The sequence below is a fragment of the Bombus huntii genome, unplaced genomic scaffold (assembly GCF_024542735.1).
Source record: "Bombus huntii isolate Logan2020A unplaced genomic scaffold, iyBomHunt1.1 ctg00000057.1, whole genome shotgun sequence".
NCBI lineage: Eukaryota > Metazoa > Arthropoda > Insecta > Hymenoptera > Apidae > Bombus > Bombus huntii.
In genome coordinates, this window is record NW_026099318.1 from 87,121 (window position 1) to 105,281 (window position 18,161).

General features: G+C 46.6%; 2 protein-coding genes across 2 annotated transcripts in view; both read left to right on the forward strand.

The window, feature by feature from the left end:
- LOC126875741 (omega-amidase NIT2-A-like) overlaps positions 1 to 18,161 on the forward strand; it is a 199,007-nt gene that overhangs the window by 64,857 nt on the left and 115,989 nt on the right. The window lies entirely within an intron of this gene.
- LOC126875728 (uncharacterized) overlaps positions 3,999 to 18,161 on the forward strand; it is a 303,269-nt gene continuing 289,106 nt past the window's right edge. The window contains exon 1 of the mRNA XM_050638608.1: positions 3,999 to 4,353. The gene's annotated coding sequence lies outside the window, so the exon portion shown is untranslated. The remainder of the gene's footprint in view (positions 4,354 to 18,161) is intronic.

The following is an 18,161-nucleotide window of genomic DNA, read 5'->3' on the forward strand; positions in this document are numbered from 1 at the left end:
GAGGATACCCAGCCTAGCGACGGTGAGGAAGAAGAAAACGTCCTGATCTTTAGGGCGGAACTTAAAGGATTGACCCGGGCCCTCGCGGGAGCGGTACAGATGTTAGGTATGGCGGTCCGAAAACTTAGATTGGACGAGGACGACGACGAGGGCATCAGGGGGATGGGGAACGTGATAAAGGCTATCCTGCCCTCCTTAGAACAGTGGGGGGAGCGGAAAGCGAGGAGAAGGAGGAGGAAGAGAACCCCGGTGGAAGAGGAGATAGGCGCGGGAACAATAGCGAGGAAGGAAGTAGCGATGGACAAGGGCAGCCACCCCAAGAGAAAGGTGGTATCGCCGGTGGAGATATTGAGAGCGGAGGAACGAAAGAGGCCGAGGAGGGGAGAGGCTTCTTACGCGGAGGCATGCGGGAAGCAATTCAGGGACGCGCGAAGAGAAGAGGAGGGCAGCGAAGAATCTGATGGATGAAGGAGGGTGGTAAGAAGAAGGAAGGAGAGAAGAGCGCCCGTGGCGGTACTGGATACCCCGGCCCAGCCTGTACACTTGATGCATCCGGACAGGGACAGGGAGGTACAGGCTATTGGAAGGGGAGTACCGAGAAGTAGGAGGAGGAGGGAAGCCATCCTGGTGAAGTTGGAGCAAGGGAGTGACTGGCTGCAGATCTACACGAGGATCATGGAGGCCAGGAGCTCTCGAGAGCCGGTTTGTTGGCGTGCCCAGTGGTCTGGTACGCCTTGGTATTGGTACCTTCAGACGGGGACGCAATTAGGGCGTTATAAATCAACTTAAATAGGCGCAGACTGGCGCAGGACCTGATGATGCAGTACGCGTGTGAAAGCAGGGTGGACATCGTGGTCATCTCTGAGCCCTACAGGCAATTGCCTTATTGGTTTAACGACGAGGGCGGGGATGCATCCGTATAGGTCACCCTGTTTAACGGTAGATACGCGATAAGCGAGACCCTGGTCCAAAAGGCTGGGATCGTAGGAATCAAGGTCGGCGACGTGTTCTGTGTCAGTGGTCGGTGCGGGGGTTCCGCAGGGGTCGGTCTTAGGATCGCTACTGTGGAACCTCGTGTACGACGGAATTTTGGAGATGCTCGACCGGGAGAAGGACATCGAAGCGTGGCGTTTGCTGACGACCTGGCGGCACTCCTTAAGGCCAGGGAGTTCCTCGGCATCCACGACAGGATAAGGGCGGTCATCAGCACGGCCACCAGTTGGTGCAGCGACGTGGGACTTCATCTGGCAAGAGAAAAGACGGAGGTTATCCTCCTAACCTACTACAGTGAAGTACTTGGGAGTTTGGTTGGATATTGCTAGGGGGTTCTCCGCCCTCCTCGAATCGGCCTGTGACAAGGCGGAACGGTTCTTGGGCGCCATACGGGGCCTGCTCCCCAACGTGAATGGGTCTAAGGACGAAGTCCGAAGGCTCTATTATGGGGTATGAGAGTCGGTGGTCCTGTATGGTGCACCTATATGGGCCTCATCCCTGGGCACGGTGAAGAACAGGAATATCATCAAGAGGGCACAGAGGGCGGCGATGATCTGTACGTCTACCGCCTATCTTACAGTGTCGCATGGAGCCTTGTGCGTGGTGACGGGTAATACACATTAAGGCGTGGTAGCGGTGGAATCAGTACGGCGTGAAGAGGCGGATCGTCGAGAATGCAGAGGGAACGGAGCCGGCATTGTACGCCGGAGATGGAGAGGCTGAAGACCGAAGCCGAGGACAAATGGAGGGTGGAATGGACGTTCCACAATCCCTACAGCTGGACTAAGAGGTTGATAGAGGACCCGTTGATCTTCTACAGAACGAGGAGGGGCGTCAACTACCACGTCATGCAGATTCTCACTGGGCACCGTATCTTCAACTGGTACCGTCACAGGATTGGGAAAGAGATGCACACCAGTTGCTGGGATTGCGGAGCCGCCGTGGACGACGCCGAGCACGTGCTGTTCTGGTGCCCTAGATGGACAGGGGAGCGCGCGGAGTTGGAGGCCGAGATAGGAGAAGAATGTAGGATAGAGAACCGGATCGTGGAGAAGCTGGCTGCCGAGGAGCGGCTATGGCTCAAATTTAGTAATGTGTGCACCACAGTCATGACGAATCGGCTTAACAAGGAGAGGGAGGTGGAGGCTCTGCGGAGAAGAGAAAGCAGGAGGAGAAGAGTTTAGCGTGGAAGATTGCCGATGAAGATGGGTACGCATAAGTAAAGGCCAACCCGAAGTAATGTCGAATGATTGTACCGGGTTGGTACCTCGAGTACCTCAATGCAGTGAACAGGAGGAGGGGATTTTAGTGGGTACGGCGACGTCATCTGCCGAGTCCCACATAACTCAGTGACGCGGATCATAACATTTTCCCCTCCTCGCGCGCAAAAAAAAGGTGTAGTTTATTGCAATAATGGGATTGTTACAGTTCTGACAATTAATCACGGTGATTAGGCACTCGCGACACCAGTGACAATCTGTATTGCCCGAGTAGCCGAGCTAACTGGACGTGCAAAGTAGTGCTTCAGAAAAGTGCGGCAAGTGGGGATGAGAAAGTTAAGAACGGTTACGCCCATAGCCAAACGGTGGAAACCCGTGTCTTCTATTAAGAAGACTAGCAACCTACCATGAAAAATATTGCACCAATAAAATTATAAACAAAAAAGATCAATGCTACATATACAAAACAACAGATACATCAAAAACAAGTCAACAAACAAACCAAGGACAGGACTGCTCAGCCACAGTTGAAGTTGACATGGAAATCAACAAAGTAACAACTCAACAGGACGAAAGCTGGAAAGTAGCCAGCTATAACAAAAAAAAGAAAAATAACAGGTAATCTAGATACGGAAAAGCAGCGATGGTTGCAAGAATTACCGCTAAGAAACTCCTTCAGCTCGCTAACAGAAGAATCAGACGACAACCCAACAAACAACACCACAACCCAATCAACATACATCACAAAACCACCACCAATATTTGTTGAGGCGCAAATAATAGACCCGCTTATCGATCAACTTAACAATATTGTTGGAAACGATAGTTACACAATAACACAAACAAAACTAGAACAAATAAAAATCCAAACAAACACACCAGAAAATTACAGAAAAGTTATAAAAGAATTAAGGGGAAAAATGCCATATACCACACGTACCAGCTGAAAACGGAAAGGAGCTACAAAGTAGTTATAAGAGGACTGCGCCCAAAAATCAACACAAAAAACTAAGTGACGAAGTAGCAAAGATGGGCCACCAAACAAGTACTATAAACAATATTACAAGGTACGATACGAAACAACTACTACCGCTATTCTTAATAGAATTAGAACCTAAAAATAACAACAAGGAAATTTTCGATATTAAAAAAATCTTAAACACACTAATCACAGTCTAGCCATCCAGGCACAAAAAAGACATACCACAATGCATGAGGTGTCAACAATATGGACACAATAAAAATTACTGCAACAGGAACCCGGCGTGTGTCAAATGCGCAGAAAAGCACCTAACAGCGAACTGCCCACACACGGGAAAAATAAACGACGTTAAATGCTACAATTGCGGTGGAAATCACCCAGCGAGTTACAAAGGCTGTCTAGTAAGAAAGCAACTTCAAGGCAAACTTTTTCCGCCGCTTCGTAACAGGACACACAACAATCTCCACGCGCAACAGGACAACATAGAGCCTACGTCAACACCAAAAACACAGCACGCAAGGAACAATAACCACACTAACACCAACACCGCTAGAAACCGAAGCTACGCGCAAGTAGTCAATCGGTCGTCACCCTTAGACAACCAAGAACAGAACAACCAAAGCAACGACGCTACAGAAATCAAAGAGTTAATAAAACATTCCATAAAAAACACCGAAATACTCACAAAAATGATAAGCGACCAAAACGAAGCATAGCAGATAACAGTCATGTTACAATTACTTACTAACATGAAGAGCAAAAAATAAAAATAGACACGCTTAAAATAGCAGCCTGGAACTCTAACGGCCTACAACAAAGGGCCCTAGAAACTAAAACATTCCTGTACAGCAATAACATCGATGTACTACTCGCCTCAGAAACACACCTCACAATAAAAAGCTACATAAAAATACCGCACTACACCATATACGAAACCAAGCATCCCTCATGGAAAGCACACGGAGGGACGGCAGTAGTAATAAAAAACGACATTAAACATCACCTACACAGCCAGGTCAGTAAGGAACATATACAAGCAACCACCGTTACTGTACAAACTAGCAGCAACTATTTACAGTTGTCAGCAGTATATGTACCACTGCAACACAAAATTACATCACAAATGTGGGAAAAGTACTTTCAACATTTAGGTGACAAGTATATTGCAGCGGGAGACTATAATTCAAAGCACACACTATGGGGATCAAGAATCACTACACTTCGAGGTAGAACCTTGGAAAAATACATTAGAAACAATAACCTCAATATATTATCCACAGGAAGACATACTGGCCGACAGATCTGAACAAAATATCTGACCTACTTGATTTTGCAGTTACAAAGGGACTAAATGCAAATAAACTATATATATCACCCAGTCTTGAGCTTAGCTCCGATCATACACCCATAATTATTACATACAGAAACAAACCAATACCTTATAACAATTCAGAGACACTATGCAATAAAACCATCAAATGGCAAACATTTAAAGAAATAATTGAGAACAAAATCAATTGTAACATCCCATAGAAAACACTTGAACACATCGAATAAGCAGTAACAACACTTACAGAAACTATTCAGGAAGCTGCATGGGCAACCACCATACCTGAATCAACTAATAGACGAACAAAAATAATTCCGCCAGACATCCTTGAAAAAATTAAAGAAAAAAGAAAAGCGAAAGCAAAATGGCAAAAACATAGATCAAAAGAAAACAAAAAGCACCTAAATAAACTTGCAAAGGAAATAAAAAACAAAATAAAAGAACACAATAACGAGTTCACAAAATTCATAGAGTCACTATCTGCGCACGAGAACTCTAACTACTCCCTATGGAAAGCTACAAAAAAAAAAAAAAAAAAAAAAATAAAGAAGCCAATAAAACTAGTCCCAGCAATCAGAAAAGCAGATAATACATGGGCAAGAAGCAACGAAGATCAAGTTGAAGAATTTTCCAACCACCTAAGCAACACATTTACACCACATAACATCAGTAATAGCAACCACAATTTTCATACCGACGAGGATGTGTTAACCACTAGTACCACAACTGACAAACACTACATCATACCTGAAACAACAAGAAATTAGAAACATAATCGAGAAAACAAAAAACAATAAAGCATCAGGAATCGACCCAATCAATGGTAAAATCTTGAAAAACCTTCCTCCAAAATCGATACGACCAATCACAATAATTTGCAATACAATATTAAGAATCCAATACTATCCTAAACTGTGGATACTAGCACAGATCATAATGTTACCTAAACCAGGCAAAGACCCACACCAAACAGCATCATACAGACCAATATCACTACTTCCCGTGTTTTCCAAAATACTAGAAAAAATAATTTACGCCCGCTTAAAACCAATGATAAAGAAGGAAAAATTAATACCAGATCACCAATTTGGATTCAGAAACAAACACTCCACGATAGAGCAAATGCACAGACTTACAAATGAAATAATTCTAGCATTAGAAAACAAACAATACTGCACAGCCCTCTTTATGGACATCGAGAGAGCATTTGACAAAATAAACCACGAAAGCCTACTTCAATCAATCAGAAAACAATTCCCGGAGCAGATATACCATTTAATTAAATCTTACTTAAGCAGCAGAACCTTCGTAGTAAAAATTAAAGGTACATACTCTGAAGTTAAAGTCATCAAGGCAGGAGTTCCGCAAGGAAGCGTCCTAGGACCAATTTTATACACATTATACACGGCTAACATACCAACAACTAACAATAGCAAAATACTGACATTCGCGGACGACACAGCGGTACTAGTCAGGTACACTGACCCTGCAACAGCAGTCACATCACTACAAGAACATATCACAAAAATAGAAAAGTGGCTTCAAGTTAAACAAATTAAAGCAAACCCCGATAAATGCAACCACATTACATTCACACTGCGAAAACAGATACCTTCAAACATTATACTGAACGGCACGCACATAATACAAACAAGACAATTCAAATACCTAGGACTCCTCTTAGATACACGATTCACATGGAAACAGCCTATTAAATCTATAATAGACAAAATACAGATAGCAAGGAGACAAAAGTATTGGTTAACAAGTCGAAAATCCAAACTAAGCATAGAAAACAAACTAAAAATATACAAAACAATCATAAAACCAATTTGGACGTACGGAATACCACTTTGGAGAACAGCAGCAATGAGCCATATACGCAAAAGAGATACAATCCAAGCTAAAATTCTTAGATCAATTGTAAACGCCCCATGGTACGTTAAAAACGAGGACATACGGAGAGACCTTGGAATACCAACGGTCAAGGAAGAGATTAGCAGATTTGCAAGAAGGTACAGAGAAAGAATAGCAACGCACCCGAACCGGCTGGCAGCGGAAACGTTCAACACAATTATAGAAAGAAGACTAAAAAGGAAACCCCCAGCAGATCTTACAAAGGATATATCTTAACAAACACGAGGATAGTACCCCATTGGGGGTAGCCACCCACATGATAATCAAACAGATAAAAAATTCTACCAAATGTCGAAATTGGACAAATTGTGAATGTGAAATATTAAATTAAAAAAAACACGTCGTATTAACAATCAAACCCCAGGCAGGAGCAATGTCGGCTCTGCGCGGGTCTGCCTAGCAACGGCTTCTGTAATTTTGTTGGTATCCCTGGCCAATATGCAACGAACAAACACGATCGTAAGGAGAGGAAATTTCCATCGGTCTTTTATTCTTGCGATCACCTTGGAGAGTTTTCACATCGTCAAATTTCAAATTGTGAATGTAAACAACTAACTAAAAAAAAAAAAAAAATTTATCGCCGTCATGTCTCTTGCAGAATATACTACAGCTTCTCAGCTTCTCCCCTTTGTAATTGGTGTACTTTATTAATTCTCACAGTTCCACATACGTTTGTTTCATGTGATGTAATTCTCGATACAATGTCGGTGAACTGTACCAATTATCAATAAATAAATAATATTCTTTGTGCAATAACTCACTCTCTTCCAACAAAGTTATCACAACATTTCTGCTAGCAGATCTGGTATCAGTTTTATCTTTTCCTGTATATATGTCGGAGATGAAAGGGCATCGGAGCCTCCCCTTTGGAACTTAGGGAAATTCCCTAACACCGTAATCTAGATTCTATCATAGACGTAATTAAACAATTGTCGTCTTTCGATCCGATTGTATTTGTTTGAGATTTGTGATAATGAGCTTGGGCTCGAGGCGACAGCCAGTCGCCGAACGTAGCCGCGGTCACGGGATGAACGCTTTGTCTAACAAAGGTATGAGATAATTCTATAGCTCTCCTTAAAAGAAATATTTGTAGCGGCACGCGATAGTAAACGTTCCAACGGTTTATGTCCCGTGGCTCGCCACACGCAGACCTTATTATTAAGATATTAAGTAAGATGAATGCCAGATGTCGATGCGTTTCCGCAGTACATGTTCAGCTAGCCTGAGGGCCCGTTATAAATCTTAAGATTTAGTCCTTCAAACAGACAAACAGTCTTCGTTCCAACTACGAGAAGATAGAGGAGACCTATTTTTCAACGAACGACGTCTCCCACTAGCAACTTTCCCTCGAGGGCGGCTAGCATCTTTTTCTAACCACCGATGTGGAGATTGACCAATTAGCAGCAATGCCAATTTCCCTTACTTTCTGAACGAAGGCTATCCTCGACGAAACCAATGATCTCGTGTCCTTAGACACACCCTATTATAGTTTTCCTCTGTGGCATCATCGGGATGGAAACTCATTTTTTTGCGATCTCATCGACGAAAAGAGTAACCCCTTGCGACCAGTGATTATTACGCGTTTTATTAACAAAGAGTCCGACTTAGATTTTCTGAGCCTGTACATCTATCATCCCGTTGACCGCGGATTCGTTATTGAACCTAGGATCATTGTCATTAGTTTCACGAGTATCTAATTACCACGGTTACTTGTCCGATTCTATAATAATCGCGTTTGCACTAGTCAATGTCTTTCCTATTGCATAACGACTATGTGTAATCCAAATAAAGATTCGTTTCACGCCCCTAACCCTAATTCTAATGTAAACCCGACATATATATTTTCTCGATGTAATTTTCCAATAGGATAAATAATGTAATAATGCATTTTTAACTTTTTATATTTATTTATTAGAATATTTATCTCATATGTACATATATAACTTGTAATGTAATAATTCTTTATTGAAATGTTAACTGTTCTTAATCACTTGGTTTGTTAACAGATTTATGTGGGATGGTGTGATGTTAGTGAAAGACGTGGCTGATTGTTTATAAACGTTGTTAAGATATGTTAATGTTGTCAAGGAGTGTTGTGAGCGTTACCTAGGTTTGTTGCAGTAATGGTAATGCTGTCAGAGTTGAATTAATCGTGATCGAGAGAAGTTCATCGTGTTGCTGTGACGTAGAAATAGTGTTAAGCGAATTCGTGAGGTCCGATATTATATTCAATTTTGTGAGAGTGTTACAATATTGTGTTTATCATACTGTCTTTTCTGTTAATTTATAATGAACATTCCTACATTTATTTAATTGTTTTATTTATCCATTTATTTCTTGTATTTGTTAATAAATTATAACCTGTATTCTTGTCTTTTTCCCCAATTATTTCCTCTTTGCCATGATGTCGTATGTTGTTATTTTTATTTTGGATTCATCAGGTGAGTTCGCAGTTCATTCAGTCTATTAATTAATTTTATTCAATTATTTTATAAATGTAGTACCGGGGAAAAGAGCCTAAGAAACATCAAGTTAACTATAGACAATGTCGCGAGAGCCGAGGCGCTGTCGGCTCCATTGATGTGTCCTCGGTCTTTACAAGTGCCGAGTTTCGTTATATAAAACCTACCCGACCCTGGCTACGAGCGTCTGCGGAACACGTGTGCGGTGGGCCTAGCAAAAGACAAAAGAGATGCTACAACGGCCAGAGAGTCAGTTGAGAAGCGGAGTGTGAGTTGAGCGGACACAGAGTGTGAATCGACGTGCGACGATATTATAGTCGGTTCTTTTGTTATTGAATATCGCTTATTAAACTACACTAAACTCTAAATCTACCATCATTACTTGTCCTTACTTTAAGAATCCATACGTTACTACATAAATTTCTCCTTTTTTTCTTGTTGATTGATTACAATATGTCTTCCTATTGTTCCATTTATTCTCTGTATTTTCGACCAATCGCGAGGAGATGCAATCGCGAAGAGAGACGTCAACGGGAGTCGTAAATTGTTATAATCGTTACGATTATAATAATCGACACCACGAGTTGATCGATCCCCTGATTTCCGTTAAGATAATAGGGGTGATCCAGTTTGTATAACACTGTGATTCACAGAATTATAAATTATATATTTCCAACACTTAAGTTACACTGTTGAGTAGGTATAAATAGATAACAACTTGTCGCACGAAGATAAAATAGATATGCACACTAGAGAAAGGCTCTTATAATTGAATTTAGTATGTTAGTGGACGCAGCACTATAGGATACTTAATAGAGGAAGTGAATATTCGACAATACCGAGAATCGACTTAGTTGATGTGAGTTATACTCCGCTAGCGTTATGCTTAGATTTAGACGTTAGGCGTTAGATTTTGTACTTAGTTGTTGACTTTTCTAGCGGTGTAGAAGAAGTAGTTGACTCTTCTAGCGGTGTAGAAGAAGTAAGGTACAGTGACGATGCTGTGTCGTATGAAAGCTAGCGATGGGTGTGTCTAGCGCACGGGACCATCGGATTTGTTCATGACATTTTGGGTCAGGAAAGTGAGGGCAGTATACATTGCTTCTGATTGGATAAACGAAGGTTGGTGGACTAGGAAGGTCTTAACCGCCCTCGATAGATAGCTGCTAGTAGGAAGCATCGTATGTGAGAAAAACTAACTTTCCCTTGTCAAGCCGTAGTAGACAATAGTCTTTAGGAAGTGATTTAAAAAAAGGATATTTGTACGGTCTGAAGGACCTTAACTAGCGAATTCCTGAGATTTACGATGGGTCCTTAAGATTATTGAGGGTACGCAGAATGAGCGGACATCTGGTTCCCGTCTTGCCCACGGTGTGTGGCCTGGTCTAGGTAGAGGGTCGCCCAACGTAACATACTCTTTTACTATTATGTGGTATATAATCATTTTAATTTCTGGATTTTACCTGCTTATTCGATTTATTAATTGGTTTTATTTAATAGTTTGTTTTCATTTGCATATCTTCATTTCCATCTTCGTCAATTAATTGTGGTATATTTTCCTGTCGTCGGATATAATTGCTCTTGTTCCGGATTGATTCGCAGCTCACTCACTTGTTAGTTGGTATAGGTTATGTTATACTCTTTATATTTACTATTTCGTTAGAGTACCTATTTCTATTTTATTATTTGTTATTTACCCTCGTACGCTAATTCTCTCTATATATAACTACGTTTAATTAATCTTTTATTAAAGAATTTCCATTTTCGTTGTACTGTGCGTTCGTTTTGGGGGTTCGAATTGTCACTCGCGTTATTTGTATATTGCGATTTTCCGTTTTTTCGTTACGGCGCGTGCGGAGCGCGTCTGTAGCGGCCTCCCGGCTGAAGGAAAACAAATCTTTTGTACCTTCGCTTGTCTTTTAACTCCTCCATGTTAAATTCTAGCCCACTATGTATCTTGACAAAATCATTAGGTGTAATGCCTGCGATTGTGTATTCTTTGGCAATTCCATGCCCTATCAATGCCTCAGGTTTAGCTCCTACTACATCAAAATTCGTCACTTTCGCAAATATAGTTATGCACTATATCAAGATGATTCTGTATTGAAAAGCGGTGGATGCAGAACTCAATTATATGTATTAATCCTGTCTTTCTTGCTGGTATTTCTGATAATTTGTCTATATAGTTAGTACTACTACAATTTCCAGATAGAGTGAAGACTATGTTAATTATGTCACTTGTATTACTTCTGATCAATGCATGCGGAATTTTATGAGTGGGCCATTAGAATTATTATTACTGGAAAAATGTAGATTTTAAGCGATAGACAGAAATCGATTACGGCCCATATTACCTTTAAAATATGATGTTTCTATGCATTTATCCATGCTCCAATAACTCTGAATAATTGGCTTAGAAAGTAATTCATTAAAATGTTTAAAGCAATAGATACTTTTAGTTCATTTTCTGAAAGAGGCATAAAATTTGCGTCTGTTTCTCGATGTTTATTTGTTTCTGTAACTAGTTTTGTAACTAATTCTTCGTTAGAAAATAATTCAAAAACTGTTCTCCTCAACAGATTTTGCGTATTAACAGTTGCACCAACCACACTTGAAAAGTCATGTATAATTGGCGTATAATTTTTTGCTTTCCAGATGTGATCTTCATCTCTAAAACTGCCGCACTGATCAACTTCGCTGCCTTCGTTTGATGAGATCCTACGGATACGTTTTCGAGTATGTCCTATTGGTATACTTTGATCCGAATCATCAAGATCGTCAAAATCCATTGGGGCAACTAAATTTTAGTTTACATTATAAAATCAGAATATTTTTTAAATTTAAATTTGTTAAATTTAATTAAGACAGTACTTCCTCATAATGGCAGTTAAAAAGATTTTCACAACAAAAGTAAGACTTCTTTAGAAAATAGTAAACTGACATAAGGTCAAACGTGATCTCTCACATCTGAAGAATACTTAGCGACTGAAATAAAATTAATCCGCGCTTGGATGCAAATGGGTTAATCCCCCCATTCTTCTCCTTATCGAGGTTCAGTTTATTAATCAATCCGTTCAACATTTGCACCGCCCCCGACAAGGTTAGCGTGAACCGCCTTCATCTCACCCTTTGTGAACATTATCTCCTTTCCTTCGACCTCACTATTCTGAGCGTCGATATTCTCCCTCGCGCTATTCCTGCCACACTGCGCGCAGGCAACCATTTTTTTTTACGTGGAAAAATCCTCATGGACACTCTGCTGCTGCCGAAATAATCGGCAACGGCAGAGTAGTGTGGGACTCTTACCGACTAAAACACCACGATGGCCTTCCTACACGTGTGTCAGGAGTGCCCCGGAGACGTCGATCAAATTGTTTTTCCGTTGCACCCCCTCACGCGTACTATCGTTAGAGTCGATCGCAAAAGTTCGCTTAACTTTTAAATTTGGAGCTAGGGGGGGGGGGCATTGCTCCTAGCGCCATTCCCCCCTACCAGTCGCGACCCGTTGGGAAGACGGTGAAGCGGCTCTGGGCCGCCTGACCCTCCCTCGTCGCGTTACCCTACAAGGGTAAGAGCTCTTCTCCCTTTCCCTCTCTGCCCGCTCCTTTACAAGCATAACCTGCTCGCAAAAGAGGCGAGCAGCCTCGTATTCCTGTGGCCCGTTCAGCATCGCTTCCACGACGGCTGAAGGGGCCAAGCACTCGCCCATGGCGAGACGCAGGGTGTAGCGCGGCAGCTCCCACGCCGGACATAATTCCAGCGTGTGCTGCGCCGTGTCTCCGACCTCCCCGCAGTGGTGACAGGTGTCTGTCTCCTCGCGCCCGATCTTCTTTAGATACTCCCCGACCACGCAGTGTCCGGTGAGTATCCTGTAGGCGAGCGGAAGGCCGCGGCAGCTTCTCCATCTCTCTCAATGTGGGAGGACGGCCTCTACGCCCCTGTGTTCCACTTCCTTGCTGACCAGCTGGAAACGCCACTGGTCCTGCGCGTCCTCCTCGGCGGTGCCTAGGTCCTCTCGGGCCGCCTGCATGGTCGAGTCCTCTCCTCCCAGGTCCCACACTCTCGTGCAGACGTACCGTTTCTTGAACACCAACGCCCGAAGTTCCCACGGGGGAGGCGCGGCAAGAACGGTCGCCGACGCGTGGGACACAGTTCGGTATCCCCTGACGGTTCTGATGGCGGTCACCCTGTGCAGCCACATGAGAAGCAGAATACTGCAGCGACTCGCCATCAGATCGTCCGCCCATATCGGGACCCCGTACGTCATTCGGGACTGAACGACGCCCTCGTATAATCGACGCACCGTGACTCCCCCCCCCCCCCCCGATGTTCGGCAGCAAGCCGCACAAGGCGTTGGCAGCCGCCGCGACCTTCGGGATATGGGAGTCGAAGTGCGGCTCGAACGTTCACTGGCGGTCGATGACGAGACCCAGGTATCGCATTTGCGAACCAACCCCGACGGTTTCGCCCGCCATGCTTATGCTCAGACGGGGCGGAGGAGTCCCTCGACTCTTCTTGTCGAAGAACCAGATGGCCTCCGACTTTGCAGGGGAGACACTGGGGCCCAGTCCGCGCATAGCACGTATCGCGCAGGCAGTCGCGACTTCGCCGGTGCGCAATATAATATCATACGTGACTCAATAGCTCCTGTAATAGTCAATTGCTAAAATTAAAAATCTTCTCTTAAATTTGCAGTGAGTTGCAGGAAGGACAACAACTACATAATATCTGGCGGATCACCTACCAGATGTATCTTACGAGCAATATCCCTATCATGGCAATATTATAAATATAAATTATAATTAGCTAAACTAAATATATAGCATATAACATACCTACCATTTAAATGGGAACCTCACCTATACCATTCATCATACATCTTACAATACTGTACTTATAATTAAATTAGAAATTACACATAATCATCTTAGTCTTAAGACTTACACACTAATTAATAATTCCGCCCTATTAAAACAATATATATTAAATAATTTGTTGCCATATTTACAATTCGGCACATCGTACTCTAACAAGTGTTATACAACTCTCATATTATCATGGCATGGTGTCGAACGCGTTGACGATGTCCAGAGACACCGCAAACGCCACGCCGTCCCGGGAAACCATTTCTTCTGTGAGTACCTGTACGCGCCTGATCGCGCCGATCGTCGAACGCCCCTTCCGAAAGCTGCACTGCCTGTCGTGCCAATCCGGTACCCGCCCCGACATGTGTCTTCCCAGGCGGGCGGCAACGACTCTCTCGAGGAGCTTGCCGACCTCATCTAGTAGCCAAAGCGGCCGGTATGCCGACGGCGAAGTGGCCGGTCGGCCCTCCTTGCGGACCAGCCTCACTGTTCGTCACGCGCGTAGACTCCATCTCTCAGGCGTCTGTTGTAGAGGTGCCGAAGTCTGGGAACCACGACTCCTATTGATTCCCTCCAGACCCGGCCCGGGATCCCGTCCGGGCCCGGCGCCACGTTGCGGCAGGTCATTTTCCTGGTTGCTTCCCACAGCTCCTCCTTGGTGACTTCCCACTCCGTGCTCCATTCCGTCGTGAGGGTGGATTCCCGCGGCTGTTCAAGCGCGGAGTCCTCCTGCGGGGGGAACAGCATCCTTTTCCACGCCTGTTTCGGTCGTCGTCATCGTCAGGACCTCCCAGCTCCAAACTGTCGCTATCGCAGCCGCCCGGAGTAGATCTTCGTTCCTCTCCTTTACCTTCCATCTTGGCGGTGGGCGCGCGCGTCCCGCTCTCGGAGGACCGCGGCCATCGCCCGTGGAAGTCGTTCTAGGTCTGGGTGCTTCCCTCGCCTCCATGAGTATGTAGAGATGTTCCGACAGTGTCTCCGACCCCTTCGGACACTCTCCAGCCTGAGACCCGTCTGAACGCGTCGGGAGTAGCCCACGAGATGTCCACGACGGAGCACCCTCTCCGCGCCATGCAGGTGCTGGCCGAGCCCCTGTTTACGAACAGGAGCACGAAACCCGCGGCCCAATCCGAGAACGCGCGACCGCGTGCGTTGGTCCTGGGGTTTCCCCATTCCGTGGAATGAGTGTTAAAGTCCCCCGGGACGAGCACCGGCCAGGGGAACCTAGACGCTGACCCCTCCGGGAACTCCTCGTACGCTGTCCATCCGCAGTTGGGCGACACGTACACGATCACCACCACCATTCCTGCCCACTCGACCGCGACGTATTCATTGCCGCGCTCCAGCGAGACCCCGTAGGCGAGTGCCCCCGGCGCTGATGTCCAGGTGACGGCAACCATTTCGTCCGTGTCTCCGGTCCAGTCCGGAGCGTCAAGCATACTGTACGGTTCGGCCACCACAGCTAGGGCGACCGCGTTCTCCCGGATAGTTTGAAAAAGCAGGTCTTGCGCTCTTCTCGACCGTCCTAGGTTCGTTTGGAAGATGCGCATGTTCTTAGTCCCCTAAGTTCATCGCTTCCATGGTCCTCCTTGCTCGCGGGTTCAGGGTCTCAGGTATCTTGCAGCGGCGAGCCTTCCTTTTCACCACTTGCAGCCGCGGGTTGCTCTTCTTCTCGTTTCCTTTCTTGGAGAAGCGCAAACCGGTCCTGCCATCCTCTGCGCCGACGGTGCCCCGAGCGGCTCGCAGAGCAGGCATTTCTGGTTTGCGGCGGTGCATCTTATGGCTCAGTGTTCCGGGCCACCGCACCTGTAGCACAGGTGCCCCCTGTCCTCGTTGGAAGTGCACGTCCTCTTCACGTGCCCGATCTCCAGGCACTTGTAACATTGAAGAGGTCTTCGCGCGATGGCCTGGATTTTCGCTGTCGACCATCCGATCGGGACCTTGCCAGCCTGGGCCAGTATCCTCACCGACCCGGCCGGGCCTCGCATCCACACGGATTCAAGACCGTTTCGGGCGGACCGGACCTCGCCCAGTTGGACGTCCTTGCAGCCACCCTCTTTTGCCAGGGTGTCACTTATCTCTTCTTTGGTGACCGAGATGTCTATCCCGACCACCCTTGCTCCCGCGGCTCGAAAGGGTACCGCTACTCGGACCTTGCTGGGATCCAAGATCCGCGTCATATGTGCCGCGAGCGCGGCAGCCTTTCCCCCTTCTGGTCTTCAGCGAGCTCTAGTATGGCTTTCCGCATCTTCAGCGCCTTGACGCCGACCTCGGCCAGAGAGTTGCTGCCTCTGGCAAAGGCCAACACCTCCACGTAGGATTGGGCCGATCCTTCCTTCGTCGTAATGGTGACCGCCGATGTTCGCTGTGTGCGCGGGAGAGGCGGCTTGTCTCCCCTCTCTTCCGCGGTCTCCGCTCTTTGCTCTGGGGCTTTTCTCGGATTCTTCGACCTTGACACAGTGGTCGTCCCCGCTGGTTGTATTTCGATCGACGCCTTCTTGATTTTCCTTCTTTCTTTCACGATCTGCCATTCTATAGCAACCGCTTGTCCATCCATGGTCGCTGGAGCGTTTGGAGCTTCAGTGTCCACCCTTCCCGTGGCCTGCTTGGGGACAGCCTCCGTTTTCTTTTTCCCGTCGATGTCTCGTAGGCGTCCCTCTGCTAGTCTGGTCAACGCGGTGTCCACCTGCTCCATCTTGCGCTCGACAGCAGCCAGGGGCGACTCGCTGCCCTTCTCCGTCGCAAAGTGCGGGGGTATCTTCCCTCCGAGCACCGCGATCCCCGTTTCCATTGTCATCAATCGTGCTTTCATTGTCGTCAATCGTGCCTCCATTGCCGTTATTTGTGCTTCCACTATGGCGACGCACGGGGTGGCATCCACCCTTCTTGTCAACTCTGCTGCGTTGAGGGCGAAGAACGTTGCCGCTTACTTTAGGGTCTTCTCGTATCTGCCCTTGACATTGCCAGATTTTTCGGCAACCATAACCACCTCGTCAGTTAGCCGGCTTTGTTCCGCCCCTAATTCCGCCGTCCTGGCTATTCTGAGCTGCTGGGCCATTTCCTGGTGAGACCCAGAGTGTCCGCCAGACTTTTTCACCCTTCCGCGTCGCACTCGGACGATGAGGGGGGTATCCTCGTCATCCGACGTTTCTTGGATGAGTTAGCTCCCAATGCTTGATGGGAGGCGGCAGAACCCGCGACTTCCTCCGTCTTTTCCTCTTCGTTCTTTTTCCTTCTTGCCTTGCTCTTGATTTTTGGATTCATCATCTGGTTCTTTCGGCACCCAATCACCGAGGCTTCCGGGTGCTTCCAATTCCTTGCGGACAGGGAGTCACCCCCGGCAGAGCGGCTTACCGGGGGAAGGCTGATACCGCCGGGGGGTCGCCAGGTATCCCGGGGTTGGCCGCTAATGACCGATGCACCCATTAGCCACTTCGCAATGCTCTCCACTGCGAGGTACCCCGTCGCCGCGCACCGCTGCTTAGGGTTAGGGATTTTTTATAGAGGTTGTCATCCTCATGGTCCGGCCGATGAAGACAAGACCCCCGGCCCATTGAGACATGACCAATGGGGTACGGTATTTGGGCTAGGGTTCCTCGGGGTCGCATGCCCGTACTGCAACTCGCCAGCGAGTCCACAGCCCCTGAGGGATTGGAAGGTATGGGAAAGAAGTGGAGAAGTGGGAGAAAGAAGGGAGAGCCGTGACTTCCGCTCTCCTCGCTAAGACAACACATCCCGGCCGCGAGGCCGGCACCCAGTCATGTCCGCTCCCGAGTCAGAAACTTGACGTAGATCTGGTGGGATGTTAAGCCCGCGACGACCACCTATCGGATCCCCATCGCGTGTGGGTTTTACGCCACGTTGTCTTCCTGTTCTGTTCCTCGGGAAGGGTGGGTTTCTAGCCCACGTCGCCATCCTTGTACAGTCGGCATCTTCCTTTGGGACCTCCGGTCGCTGCTCCAGGAAGGGATTGTGATAAGTAGACGGGAGAGGATCCCAGGGTGCCTGGGATAGCCATTGTTCCGTTAGCCACTGGCAAGCCAGTGTTTACCAGGCTCCACCGACTTAGAGGAGGAGTTGGCACTTGGCACTGGTGGGCGTGAAGAGTGCAATGCCACACCAGCGCCATCGGGACCCGCCCGCAGGCAACTTAACCCCAACCTAACCCCATATCTAGCGCGCGTACTTTGTTCAACCGCTCTCCTCGCCAAATCATCCCCTTTATCATTTCTCACTGTAAGCGGCGTGCTCAAAACACTATCCCCGGTGCCGAACACCATTTCACCACCTCCCGATTCCGTTTTTATTTGGGTCGTTCAGCACCCATCCACCGAGGCTTCTGGATGCTTTCAATTCCCGTGGAAAGGATGTCGTACCCGGCACAGCCGCTTA